General features: G+C 35.9%; 1 long non-coding RNA gene across 1 annotated transcript; it reads left to right on the forward strand.

Annotated features, from left to right (window-relative positions):
• The first annotated feature begins 1,452 nt into the window (after window positions 1-1,452).
• LOC115624983 lies at window positions 1,453-1,833 on the forward strand. The gene is made up of 3 exons (XR_003995504.1): window positions 1,453-1,557; window positions 1,644-1,697; window positions 1,776-1,833. It is a non-coding gene; the product is annotated as an uncharacterized LOC115624983 (long non-coding RNA).
• Window positions 1,834-15,844: the final 14,011 nt, after the last annotated feature.

Raw genomic sequence — 15,844 nt, forward strand, 5'->3', positions numbered from 1 at the left:
TTCTAAGACTTATACTTTCTCAGATCTTTGCGATCATACAGACATACATATGTATGTATTTTATAATTTTTTTGATGCTGACAAATATGTACATAAATACACGCATAGAATCACAAAAACACAATTCCTATGTAAATGTTCAGTTATAATCCATCAAAAATTTTTCCTTTATAATATTACAATTTCGTTAAAATTCTATAATTATTCTAGGAAAGAAAAGTTGTTAGAGAAACAAATTCACTACAGTACTTCGCCCATAACTGGGCACATATGTACATACAGGGTGCGCCATATGTATAACTCGGTGCCGTCTGGGAACAGGGTTTTTTACTGTCGGCCTTGCTCGACTGTAGCGTTCTTCCTTGTTTTAATATTAATATGCGTATATATTACTCGTGAATAAACTTTTACAATTATAATTATTCGTGCAACTGATTATTCTTATCATTGATGATAATAATTGTTGACAAAAATGCTAATGGCATTGAACAAATAAGTAAGTTTTTTATTTGAATCAATCTTAAATTATATTATTTGAAATGTAATTAGCAAATTAAAACAAGAAAGGAATGCTAAAGTCGAGCAGGCTCAACTCTTAAATACCCTGTACCACCCCACAAAAAAGAAATTAAATTAATTTAATTAATTAATTAATTAAATTAACTAAATTAATTTAATTAAATATAAAATATTCCATACATGCATACATACATTTACATTTACATCAGAATCGTATCTATGCGTGTTTGTGTACTTGTACATATGTATGTATGTGTGCATTGGGCCCGGTTATATGGCTATAACTTTCTTTCCAATCATTCTTTCATAATGAAACTTGGTATACGGATATATAATCACTAACCTAATGTGACTACCAAATTTTATTTTAAAATTCCAAGAATTACGGGAGTTATAGAAAATTGTTAATAGGTGTGAGTGGGGGGGGGGGGGGGGTGGATCAGAAAAAATGAACAAACTCGTCCTTTCTCGGGCTCAGGAGAATCTGTATACCAAGTTTGGTTATTCTAGCTCATACTTTCTGAGATCCTTGCGTTCATACAGACAGGCGGACATGGCTATATCGACTCGGCTTGTCATGCTGATCAAGAATATATATACTTTGTGGGGTCTACCAAGCCTCCTTCAGTGTGTTCCATGTGCACTCGCATAAAACTAATATACCCTTGTACCCTTTGGGTACAGGGTATAAAAAAGATCTCCTTTATATTATACAATATATATATTGCAAACAATTTGTTGACATACTGTACATTCGTACCAGTGTGCACTGCACTGGAATGGCCTTGAATAAATAGTAAAGAATAAAAGAACCGTTAGAATTGTCAGCTCGGCCTTCTCTGCATTGTTTGATGATCAGTTAGCAAGTGAACGTCATAAAAATCGGTTGTGTTACATTCTTCGGAATTATGTTTTACTTAATAAAGTGCGGAAAGTTGTACGTTTTTGAGAAAAAGAAATGTAAAATAATATCAAAAAACATTTGTTTAACAAAAATAAATGGAGCTACTTTTGAAGCAGAAATTATTAATTCCAGTGGTAAGTTGCATCGTAAATTTGGTCATACTAACATGCACACATACTTATGTACATTCGTATGTACATATTTACGTTTATGTACATAGAATCAAAAGAACTTCTCGAAGGCCTATGCAAAAAGATGAATGAGGCGTTATACAGTAAGTATAAAATTTTTTTCACCGATATAAAAGAGTGGCAAACAAAAACTAATTTTTAATTAAATTTTTCCATTTTAGAGGCCAAGAGCAAAACCTCTGATGGTGGCGTTAACAAAGAAAACATTCAAAAAGATTCTGGTAAGGTATCTTGATTATTATAAACATGACTGTATTATTAATTATACTCTGTACATAAAATGTACAAGAGTATATTAGGTTTGCGGGAGCTGAAAATGTAACAGGCAGAAGGAGGCGTGGCAGACCCCACAAAGTATATATATTCTTCGAATTTCCCCCCCTCCCCCTCTCCCATGCAAATCGCAATTTTCTCTAACTCCCGTATTTCTTAGAATTTCGAACTAAAATTTTGGAAATACCCCCAGTTAGTAATAATTTATTAAAATGTCCGTATGCCAAGTTTCATCATGATGGACCAATTTAACAAGAAGTTATAGGCACAAATATAGTTGCTGCTGCAGCTCTGCCCGCGGCTGTTGTTGATGCTGGTGCTTTGGTTGACTGCGAACATGCTTACACAGACACGAATATACGAGCATATACATACATACACTCACATAGACGCAATTGCTTTGTATATGTGCAATTATACACCCTTTACGTGAGTTCGAATACCAAAAGAGGTAAAATCGATCAAATTTTTTTTTTAGGTCTCTTACTTTTTTAAATTTCTATAATTAAACAAAGTCGTACTGCTTATATACATAGGGCATTTGTGTTTAAATTTTCTCTAGCTCTTATTATCTTTGAGATCCAGTTGTTCATTTGGACGGACAGACATGACTCAATGGACTAATCTCGTCACGCTGATCATCAATAATATATATTTGCAGGGTCTGTCATCTTCTGCATGTTACATTTTCACTTTGCACAAACCTAATAAGTATTCGCATTTTTCATTTCATGTATAGAGTATAAAAATGTCACTAATCCATAAAATACCCCGTCCGTCTACGAAATATTTCTTGCGTAATAAGTGAACAGAGTATTTATAGCCTGTACCCAAAGGGTGAAAGGCTATACTAGTTTTGTGCGCATGTATGTAAAACACAGAAGGAGGCATGGCAGACCCCACAAAGTCGATATAGCCATGTCCATCTGTCTGTCTGTCCGTCTGTCTGTATGAGCGCAAGGATCTCAGTAAGTACAAGAGCTAGGATAACCAAAATTGGTATCAAGGTTCCTATAAGCCCTAGGCAGATCGAGTTTGTTTATTTTTTCTGATACACCCCCCCACTCCCCCGCAATTCGTGTTTTTTCTTATCACTTCCGTAATTATCAGAATTTTGAAATCAATTTTGGTAGGTACATCCAGTTAGTACTAATGTGTCCGTGTGCCAAATTTCATCATGATAGGTCAATTCTGAAGAAAGTTATAGCCATAAGTAAAATCGCTGCTCATGCGCTGCCTCTGTCGGCAGCGCTGCCCGCAGCTGTTATTGTTGTTGCTGCTTTGGTTCAACTTTGTGATGCATACATACACGCATATAAACACGCATAGGTACGTGATGTAAATGTATGCTGTTAAAACTGAACATAAACATGTATTCTAATTTAATTTAATTAATTAATTTTAATTAATTAATTCATTCTTTTTTTTAATAATTTAACTTTAAAAAATTTTTTTTTTTTTAATTTTCCCTTTTTGTAGAGAGTACAGGCTATTTTACTGTCGGGCATGCTCGACTGTAGCGTTCTATCTTGTTTTTTTTTATAGTTTTATAAGATACGTTAATTTTAAAATGTTAATTTAGAAAGCTTAATAATCATTTTTAATAGATTCTACAGAACTTTCAGAAGTTAGTTCAAAAGCAGTTAGTGGCTATACCGACACTTTGGAATCACTCGGCTCTAATTGGCCAGAATCTGCAACATACGATGGCATCAACTCATCATTAACAATAAACGAGTCATTTTTGATTTTAGAGATGTTGAAATACAGCAAAAACACAAACAAAGAGCAAAAGACAATTTTGTACGTTCTGCAAAAAATTGCAAACAAAATTTGCTCGACACTTACAAAACGTTCATATGAATGAACCAGATGTTAAGAAATTTATGGTTCTTTCAGCTAACGATCCCAATCGAAAAATTCTAATTGATTCTATTCGGAAAAAGGGAGGTTTTATCTACAACACGGATCAAATATATAACGAAGGTATTATAATAGCACCTCGCCAAAACCGAATTAATTCTCGTAATGGTCCACATGACTTAATAAGTTGTAAAGGTTGTCTTGGCTTCTTTCGGAAATCGACAATTCGTTGCCATATTCGCAACTGCCGCGTTTTTCATCCTAATGGTTCGAAAAACATGTTAAGGGATGGACGCAGCAAAACTGGCTACATGCATAAAGCTGCAAATGTCATATTGCGTCGAAAAGTTGTTCCAGTTTTAAAAGACGATGATATCACGAGAAAATTATTATATGACCATTTGATCGTATTATTGGGAAATGCAGAATGCATGAAGTGTAATGCATTACAACATGATATAATTCGGTCTCATTTAAGCGTATTAAGTAGACTGGTAATAGAATTAAAACAACAGTCGCAAGGCCAAATAAAGGAGTTAAAGGATGCCATTCATCTTATGATGACTAGCATTCGAACTGTTTCCCAGTGGGATAACGAACTTTTGTTTTTTAAAACCCCATCGGTACAAGTCTAAGCTCATTAATAAAAAATGTGCAAAAATATTATTGACACATTGTATAATAAATCAAGATGAGACAAATAAAAAATTAGTAAATGATTTTATTGTCTTATGGGAAACCGAAATACCTGTAAACATAAACAAAAAAGCAATCGAGGACCAAGCCAAAAAACGTCGAGCTGTAAAAACAATTTTACCTTTGAAAGAGGATATTAAAAAACACTTTGATTTTGTTAACAAAAAACCCGCCGATGCACTGAATGTTTTGAATAAGAAATTCGATTTTGAAGCGTGGAATAGTTTGATACGAAGCACATTAGTAAGTCTCCAAATATTAAACCGTCGTCGGGCTGGAGAAATAGAACGATTGAGCATTGAAAATTATAACACCGCTCATGCAATGGAAGAAAATATAGACAAAGATGTTCTAAATAAACTGACAGCTAAAACGAAAAGGTTGACTCTTCGAGGAAAATTAAATAGAACAGTGTCAGTACTTCTTAGTCCCTTTGATTGTTTTTGTATCGATATGATCCTCAAACACCGCAGCGAAGCTGGTGTCGATGAAAAAATTGTTACATATTCAGCGTTGCAAGCCCGAAATCACTTGGGAAAGAGTACATTCGTGCTTGCCCAATTTTAAAACAATTTGCTTATGAATGTGGTGCCAGCTGCCCAGAAGCCTTGAGGGGCACAATGCTTCGCAAACATTTAGCAACATACACTTCTATGCTAAATGTTGAAGATATTCAGATAGACCGACTTGCCAATTTTATGGGCCATCATAAAGAAATACATAAAAATATTTACCGTGTCCCCGCTACAATTGCGGAAATTACAGAAGTGTCCCAAATGTTAATGGCAGCCATTGGGAATAGCCCCGAACGGAATAATAAGAACCCAAAGCCCGGTAAGTTTCTATGCTTAGAAAAATTAGGCACAATACGTCACATATATTACTCTAACTTACATATTCTCATTAGGCGAATAAAATAATAATGAGAAAGATAATTGTGCACAAGACATCGAAAATGAAGGTACAATATTGAAATTTTTAAATAATTGAATTGTGTATGTGTGTGACTGGGTGCATATATGTTATATATAGTATATCACTTAGGGACCTGATCAAGCTCTTGGCCATTGATTTTCATTATTTGTCGATAAGTCCTGAGACTCCATTACAGTTTCACCTCCGGGCCCTGAAAGATATACTATAAGCCATATATGAACCATATGGAAAGTAGCCACAAGGTGTGGGCGGGTCAGCTAAAATACTTAAAAAAAAATGAATTCAATTTAACAGCTGAACCTTTTGAAGATTATGGATCCGAGTACATCGACGAAGATGAGTATGAAGTCAAAAGAGGAAATAGTTGAGCCGCAGCCAAATCGAAAACGCCGCAGTAGTAAGAACAAAAAACTATAACATTATATGTATACAAATATAAACCAAATTTTGAATGCATGAATTGTATTTGCGGTGGAGAGGGGGGAGAGAGAGAAATTCCAAACTACACATTTTCTGCGTATTCACATAAGGCATATTGGACTACAATTTTGTGTCCCTAGGTCTTATAGTCTCCGAGATATAGGCGATAATACGAATGGAAAATCGGGTAAACGCCCATAGGGGGGAAGTGGGGAGGAAAACCAAAAAAATAAAACAAACTTGCACAGCGTACACAGATAAGGCATCTTTGTGCAAAGTTTGTGTCTCTACCTCTTATAGTCTCTGAAATCCAGGTGTTCATACGGACAGACTGACAGACGGACAGACAGACAGGGCTAGATCGACTCGTCTCGTCATGCTGATCAAGAATATATATACTGCCACGCTTCCTTCTGCCTGTTACATTTTCAGCTCCCGCAAACCTAATATATTCTTGTATATTTTATGTACAGAGTATAAATAGTCTCCTTCTGCTTCAATACAGCTTTTTGCACGATTCAAAAGCACGTCGTTTTAGCTCGTTGGCCGGTATTGCCGCCAGTATGCCGGTGCAAGCCTTTTGAATGGCCTCCACGTCTGCATAACGCTTTCCTTTCATGGGCAAATGCATTTTTCCGAAAAGGTAGAAGTCGCACGGTGCCATATCAGGTGAATACGGCGAGTAGTTAATGGTTAAAATGTGATTTTTGGTCAAATATTCGGTCACAAGCGTCGATCGATGATACGGCGCATTATCGCGCAACAAACGCCAACTTTCATCTTCGCGATATTCGGGCCGAACACGTCGAATACGGCGCACCAAACGCTTCAAAACTCCAAGGTAGAATACCGCATTTTCGTTTTGGCCGGGTGGAACAAATTCTTGGTGGACAATACCTTTGAAATCATAAAAACAAATCAGCATTGTCTTTACTCTAGACTTCTCCATGCGCGATTTTTTGGGTTTCGAGTCGTCCGGTGCCTTCCATTCGGGATCATATTAGAAACACCACGTTTCGTCACCAGTCACAATATTGTAAAGGAAGTTTTTGTCCTTTTTGACCTCTTTAATGGTATCCTTCGAATGTTGGATTCTGAGCAATTTTTGGTCGTCAGTCAATTTGTGCGGAACAAACCGTGCACACACCTTTCGTAAGCCCAAATGTTCGGTCAAAATGCGATAAATCGATTTTTTGGAGATGTTCAATTCCATTTCCATCAATTTCAATGATGATTTCGGCTTATTTTTGGTGAATTCACGCACAGTTTCGATGGAATTTTCGGTAATCACGAATTTTGATTGGCCCACATGTTGATCGTCATTTATGTTCTCACGACCACTTTGAAAACGTTGAAACCATTCGTGCACTCTGCTACGGGATAGGCAATCATCGCCATAAACTTATTCCATCAATTGAAACCTTTCGGTAAAAGTTTTACCAATTTTAAAACAAAATTTAATGTTGGCTCTTTGTTCGAAGCTTATTTTCGCACCAATCGATGAAATGTCAATAAATTCTCACTGGACAATCGATAAAAATAGCAGACTTGACTTTATTTACATATGTACATATAGTATGTATGTGGGTATGAAGGTACATATGTGAAATCAACGCACAGCCCAAATGGTAAGTGTTAAGAATTTGTCAAAGTGTGGGTGGGCACCAAGAAGTGGTTTTAGAAAATTAGAAATCCGGTGTACTTTAAGCTTGGTTTATGTATTTACTCTGAGAAAGAATACAAGATAAACTGCGTGGTATTTTTGTAACTTTTCATTAAAGATTAGGAGAAATAATTATGATATATGTATATACATATAGTACATATGTGTGTATGCTCACTTAAATGTTGTGCAGTTGCATAATTAGACCAAATAACTTTGCCAAATTGTACAGCTTTTAATTCTAGAAATTACTTGCCTTGATTTACATACATACATACATATGTATGTATATAACCATATATAGTATTTATTGTACTTTACGTCCTAGCTCTCGAATCGTAAAAAGTAATTTGCTGTTTGGAAAATGAATTCTTTAGAAACTTTAGAGAGTGTCGGGAGACAAAATATCATATAAACGTGTAAATAAACGTATAATTGCAAGCACAAATACTGAGCCAGCATAGACGGACAAGACCTGCTAGTAGATTATAAAAACCAAATTTTTAATCGGTGGAAAAATGAACATTTTTCAAACAAACTTTGGAGCTCGTTTCCCCCCTTTGGAGCTCGAATTATCCAAAAGCCTTTCTTAGTGGCAGCTACACTACGATGGGATACTTAAGCCCAAATTTCAGCTTCCTAGCTTTTACCGTTTGGGCTGTGCGTTGATCACCAATCAGTCAGTTAGTCAGGACAAACTGTTTTATACTTGTATATATAGAGATGTTGCCATTGCACTATGGTTTTTTTGCCCGATTTTTTGGCAGAAACTCGAAATATTAAGATATGTACCCAAAATTTAGTTTGTACGCATATTTTAATACCTCGAGACGACATAAAGTTCGATTACAACTTGACATGTTTTTTTTAATATAATTGGAGAAGGATTTTACTTTTACCGATATTAACATAGTATTGTACTAAGATGCTTACGTTAATTTTCTGCAATATATTCTGCTTAAATGCGTCTTCTGAGTCTTTGTTGCTGCTAAAAATTTCAACAATTTCTGCATGCCCAAACAGTAGTTTTGCTGCAACAAACGCAATTTTACAGAAAACGTGAAAATTGGGACGAAGTTCTTTAGTAATTCCATAATAAACATATATTAGTTAGTATTTCCACATTGATAACTTTTTGCAACTCTTTACCATTCAAAAGTACTATTCCACAAAACACAGCGCAACTTATTAAGGTTAATTTTAAAAAAAGCACATGAACAACACATGGCACAATTACACGAACACACTATATCGCTTAAAAACAGTTTTGGATTATAATTTTACATACCTTGATTAACGTTTTCCATTATATAACTTAACTTTTGTTGATTCTTTTCTTAATTCTGCAAGCTCTGAAAGTTTACTAAAAATTGCTGCCAAAATCACAAATACATGTGTTTCACACAATTAGGTAACTTTCAATGCGCGCCAAGAAAATGGTGTTGCCATATCAGCAGGAATTAATTTAATTTTCGCTTAATTAAACAATTTATAATAAAATAAAAATAAAATTTTTTATATTTGGACAGAATGTTTTTTTTGACTTTCTGCCAAAAAAACGGCCAAAAAAACCATAGTGCATTGGAAAGGTACTTCTCAATACCCCAAAAGCCTTATTACCTTTATCAACTGATGAGGTTTTAGTCTTGGAGGAATTGAAGCAACTTATTTTTTCCTTCGAGCTCTCAGTATTGCACATTTCATCAAGCTCTTCAGTAACAGTCTCTATGAATATACCGCTGGTTTGCGGACTATTACATAATTTGGAAAACCTTAAAGGCAACATGAAGACTGTTGAAGGCCATGAAGCATGTAAATGATTAATGGAAGGCGTTAAGCAAAGATTATTGCCATATGAGAAGCGCACAGTCACACGAGTGTCAACACTGCTAGATCCTCGTTTTGAAAGGGAGGTTTTCTTGCATTCTCTTAATAAAAATTTCTGGAAAATGACCTCTCATCTCTCAACATCGCCTTGATCTACGCCTCCTTCAGAAGGAAGCGTCCGTATAAGCACCTGGATCTTAGAGACTGTAAGAGCTAGAGACACCAAATTGCGCAAAGATGTGTGTACGCTATATGAGTTTGTTTTATTTTTTCGGTTTTCCCGATTTTCCATTCGTATAATCGCCTATATCTCGGAGACTATAAGACCTAGGGACACCAAATTTTAGTCCCAGATGCCTTATGTGAATACGCAGAAAATGTGTATTTTGGAATTTCCCTCCCTCCCCCCTCTACCGAGCAAATCGTAGCTCCCGTAATTCTTGGAATTTCGAACTAAAATTGGAAATTATGTGTCCGTATGCCAAGTTTCACTATGATAGACCGATTTAACGAGAAGTTATAGCCATAAATATATTTGCTGCTGCAGCGCTGCCCACGGCTTTTGTTGATGTTGCTGTTTAGTTGACTGCGAAAATGCTTACACAGACACAAATAGACGCACATAAACATACATACACTCACATAGACGCAATTGCTTTATATATGTGCAATTATATACCCTTTACTTGAGTTCGAATACCGAGAAAGGTAAAATCGATCAAATTTTTTTAAATTTTCTTATTTTTTATTTTCTATAATTATTGTAAACATATGTACAGAGTATTTCAAAGTCGGGACACCCGACTTTAGCTTTTTTACTTGTTTTTTAAATGCATCGTGCATTATTTAATACAAATTTTTATACCCTGTACCCAATTGGTACAAGGGTATATTAGTTGTGTGCGAGTGCACATGGAACACACTGAAGGAGGCTTGGTAGACCCCACAAGGTATATATATTCTTGATCAGCATGACAAGCCGAGTCGATATAGCCATGTCCGTCTGTCCGTCTGTCTGTATGAACGCAAGGATCTCAGAAAGTATAAGAGCTAGAATAACCAAACTTGGTATACAGATTCTCCTGAGCCCGAGAAAGGACGAGTTTGTTCATTTTTTCTGATCCACCCCCCCACTCCCCCCCTATTAACGATTTTCTATAACTCTTGTAATTCTTGAAATTTTGAAATAACATTTGGTAGTCACATTAGGTTAGTGATTATATATCCGTATACCAAGTTTCATTATGAAAGAATGATCGGAAAGAAAGTTATAGCCATATAACCGGGCCCAATGCACACATATGTACATACATATGTACAAGTACACAAACACGCATAGGCACGATTCTGATGTAAATGTAAATGTATGTATGCATGTATGGAATATTTTATATTTAATTTAGTTAATTAATTAAATTAATTTAGTTAATTAATTTAATTAAATTAATTAAATTAATTAAATTAATTAAATTAATTAATTTAATTAATTTAATTTCTTTTTTGTGGGGTGGTACAGGGTATTTAAGAGTTGAGCCTGCTCGACTTTAGCATTCCTTTCTTGTTATTTTTTTGGCCCCCCCTTTGGTAAAAGCTGTCTACTACACCCTTGTTTGTGTGGCCTGCCACGCTTCCATCTGTGTGTTACACACATTCGCACAAAACAAATATAGCCTTTTACCCTTTGGATACAGGCTATAAATAACCATTAGTACTATACAATTTTTCTTTATAAGTGCAATAAAATGTAAAATCAGGAGACCTTCTTTATCAAATCACATATTGTACAATTTTAATCAAATAACTCCGGAAAAGTGAGGTATGATCTATATAATGAGCCGCCATCGTAAAGCTCAGCAAATATTCAAACCTTGTTTGTGTCAAAAACCACATAAGCACATACATCCAAAGCTTTGGCACCTAAAGTTCAGCTTTAATCACAACCACTAAAGCTTTTCTCACATACACGCAAATGCATTAGAACACACACACAGCCCATTTACCGTTATTATTCAAAAGGTTATACCGCTATTAATTGGTACGGCTAGGCTTTTTATACTCTGTACATAAAATGTACAAGAGTATATTAGGTTTGCGGGAGCTGAAAATGAAACAGGCAGAAGGAGGCGTGGCAGACCCCACAAAGTATATATATTCTTGATCAGCATGACGAGACGAGTCGATCTAGCCCTGTCTGTCCGTCTGTCCGTATGAACACCTGGATCTCAGAGACTATAAGAAGTAGACACCAAACTTTGCACAAAGATGCGTTGTATGTATTCTATGCGAGTTTGTTTTATTTTTTTGATTTTCCCCCCACTTCCCCCCTAGGGGGGTTGTCTCGATTTTCCATTCGTATAATCACCTATATCTCGGAGACTATAAGACCTAGGAACACCAAATTTTAGTACCAGATGCCTTATGTGAATACGCAGAAAATGTGTATTTTGGAATTTTCCACCCTCCCCCCTCTCCCATGCAATAGCTACCGCAATTCTTAGAATTTCGAACTAAAATCAAAACAAACAAGTACAAAACCTAAAGTCGGGTGTCCTGACTTTGAAATACTCTGTACATATGTTTACAATAATTATAGAAACAAAAATAAGAAAATTTAAAAAAATTTGATCGATTTTACCTTTCTAGGTATTTGAACTCACATAAAGGGTATATAATGGCACATTTACATAGCAATTGCGTCTGTGTGAGTGTATGTATGCCTATGCGCATCAATTCGTGTCTGTGTAAGCATTTTCGCAGTCAACCAAACAGCAACATCAACAACAGCCGCGGGCAGCGCTTGAGCAGCGCTTGAGCAGCGCTGCAGCAGCAAATATATTTATGGCTATAACTTCTTGGTAAATCGGTCTATAATAGTGAAACTTGGCATACGGACACATAATTACTAACTGGGGGTATTTGCAAAATTTTAGTTCGAAATTCCAAGAATTACGGGAGTTAGAGAAAATCGCATTTGCGGGGGAGAGGGGGGAGGGAGGGGAATTCCAAAATATACATTTTCTGCGTATTCACACAAGGCATCTTGGACTACAATTTGGTGTGCCTAGGTCTTATAGTCTCCGAGATATAGGCGATTATACGAATGGAAAATCGGGAAAACCCCCATAGGGGGGAAGTGGGGGGAAGATCAAAAAAATAAAACAAACTCGTATAGAATACATACAACGCATCTTTGTGCAAAGTTTGGTGTCTACTTCTTATAGTCTCTGAGATCCAGGTGTTCATACGGACAGACGGACAGACAGGGCTAGATCGACTCGTCTCGTCATGCTGATCAAGAATATATATACTGCCACGCTTCCTTCTGCCTGTTACATTTTCAGCTCCCGCAAACCTAATATATTCTTGTACATTTTATGTACAGAGTATAAATAGTCTCCTTCTGCTTCAATACAGCTTTTTGCACGATTCAAAAGCACGTCGTTTTAGCTCGTTGGCCGGTATTGCCGCCAGTATGCCGGTGCAAGCCTTTTGAATGGCCTCTACGTCTGCATAACGCTTTCCTTTCATGGGCAAATGCATTTTTCCGAAAAGGTAGAAGTCGCACGGTGCCATATCAGGTGAATACGGCGAGTAGTTAATGGTTAAAATGTGATTTTTGGTCAAATATTCGGTCACAAGCGTCGATCGATGATACGGCGCATTATCGCGCAACAAACGCCAACTTTCATCTTCGCGATATTCGGGCCGAACACGTCGAATACGGCGCACCAAACGCTTCAAAACTCCAAGGTAGAATACCGCATTTTCGTTTTGGCCGGGTGGAACAAATTCTTGGTGGACAATACCTTTGAAATCATAAAAACAAATCAGCATTGTCTTTACTCTAGACTTCTCCATGCGCGATTTTTTGGGTTTCGAGTCGTCCGGTGCCTTCCATTCGGGATCATATTAGAAACACCACGTTTCGTCACCAGTCACAATATTGTAAAGGAAGTTTTTGTCCTTTTTGACCTCTTTAATGGTATCCTTCGAATGTTGGATTCTGAGCAATTTTTGGTCGTCAGTCAATTTGTGCGGAACAAACCGTGCACACACCTTTCGTAAGCCCAAATGTTCGGTCAAAATGCGATAAATCGATTTTTTGGAGATGTTCAATTCCATTTCCATCAATTTCAATGATGATTTCGGCTTATTTTTGGTGAATTCACGCACAGTTTCGATGGAATTTTCGGTAATCACGAATTTTGATTGGCCCACATGTTGATCGTCATTTATGTTCTCACGACCACTTTGAAAACGTTGAAACCATTCGTGCACTCTGCTACGGGATAGGCAATCATCGCCATAAACTTATTCCATCAATTGAAACCTTTCGGTAAAAGTTTTACCAATTTTAAAACAAAATTTAATGTTGGCTCTTTGTTCGAAGCTTATTTTCGCACCAATCGATGAAATGTCAATAAATTCTCACTGGACAATCGATAAAAATAGCAGACTTGACTTTATTTACATATGTACATATAGTATGTATGTGGGTATGAAGGTACATATGTGAAATCAACGCACAGCCCAAATGGTAAGTGTTAAGAATTTGTCAAAGTGTGGGTGGGCACCAAGAAGTGGTTTTAGAAAATTAGAAATCCGGTGTACTTTAAGCTTGGTTTATGTATTTACTCTGAGAAAGAATACAAGATAAACTGCGTGGTATTTTTGTAACTTTTCATTAAACATTAGGAGAAATAATTATGATATATGTATATACATAGTACATATGTGTGTATGCTCACTTAAATGTTGTGCAGTTGCATAATTAGACCAAATAACTTTGCCAAATTGTACAGCTTTTAATTCTAGAAATTACTTGCCTTGATTTACATACATACATACATATGTATGTATATAACCATATATAGTATTTATTGTACTTTACGTCCTAGCTCTCGAATCGTAAAAAGTAATTTGCTGTTTGGAAAATGAATTCTTTAGAAACTTTAGAGAGTGTCGGGAGACAAAATATCATATAGTAAATAAACGTATAATTGCAAGCACAAATACTGAGCCAGCATAGACGGACAAGACCTGCTAGTAGATTATAAAAACCAAATTTTTAATCGGTGGAAAAATGAACATTTTTCAAACAAACTTTGGAGCTCGTTTCCCCCCTTTGGAGCTCGAATTATCCAAAAGCCTTTCTTAGTGGCAGCTACACTACGATGGGATACTTAAGCCCAAATTTCAGCTTCCTAGCTTTTACCGTTTGGGCTGTGCGTTGATCACCAATCAGTCAGTTAGTCAGGACAAACTGTTTTATACTTGTATATATAGAGATGTTGCCATTGCACTATGGTTTTTTTGCCCGATTTTTTGGCAGAAACTCGAAATATTAAGATATGTACCCAAAATTTAGTTTGTACGCATATTTTAATACCTCGAGACGACATAAAGTTCGATTACAACTTGACATGTTTTTTTTAATATAATTGGAGAAGGATTTTACTTTTACCGATATTAACATAGTATTGTACTAAGATGCTTACGTTAATTTTCTGCAATATATTCTGCTTAAATGCGTCTTCTGAGTCTTTGTTGCTGCTAAAAATTTCAACAATTTCTGCATGCCCAAACAGTAGTTTTGCTGCAACAAACGCAATTTTACAGAAAACGTGAAAATTGGGACGAAGTTCTTTAGTAATTCCATAATAAACATATATTAGTTAGTATTTCCACATTGATAACTTTTTGCAACTCTTTACCATTCAAAAGTACTATTCCACAAAACACAGCGCAACTTATTAAGGTTAATTTTAAAAAAAGCACATGAACAACACATGGCACAATTACACGAACACACTATATCGCTTAAAAACAGTTTTGGATTATAATTTTACATACCTTGATTAACGTTTTCCATTATATAACTTAACTTTTGTTGATTCTTTTCTTAATTCTGCAAGCTCTGAAAGTTTACTAAAAATTGCTGCCAAAATCACAAATACATGTGTTTCACACAATTAGGTAACTTTCAATGCGCGCCAAGAAAATGGTGTTGCCATATCAGCAGGAATTAATTTAATTTTCGCTTAATTAAACAATTTATAATAAAATAAAAATAAAATTTTTTATATTTGGACAGAATGTTTTTTTTGACTTTCTGCCAAAAAAACGGCCAAAAAAACCATAGTGCATTGGAAAGGTACTTCTCAATACCCCAAAAGCCTTATTACCTTTATCAACTGATGAGGTTTTAGTCTTGGAGGAATTGAAGCAACTTATTTTTTCCTTCGAGCTCTCAGTATTGCACATTTCATCAAGCTCTTCAGTAACAGTCTCTATGAATATACCGCTGGTTTGCGGACTATTACATAATTTGGAAAACCTTAAAGGCAACATGAAGACTGTTGAAGGCCATGAAGCATGTAAATGATTAATGGAAGGCGTTAAGCAAAGATTATTGCCATATGAGAAGCGCACAGTCACACGAGTGTCAACACTGCTAGATCCTCGTTTTGAAAGGGAGGTTTTCTTGCATTCTCTTAATAAAAATTTCTGGAAAATGACCTCTCATCTCTCAACATCGCCTTGATCTACGCC

Source organism: Scaptodrosophila lebanonensis, unplaced genomic scaffold, assembly GCF_003285725.1.
Source record: "Scaptodrosophila lebanonensis strain 11010-0011.00,11010-0021.00 unplaced genomic scaffold, SlebRS2 tig00000061-arrow-pilon, whole genome shotgun sequence".
In the NCBI taxonomy this organism is placed as follows: domain Eukaryota; kingdom Metazoa; phylum Arthropoda; class Insecta; order Diptera; family Drosophilidae; genus Scaptodrosophila; species Scaptodrosophila lebanonensis.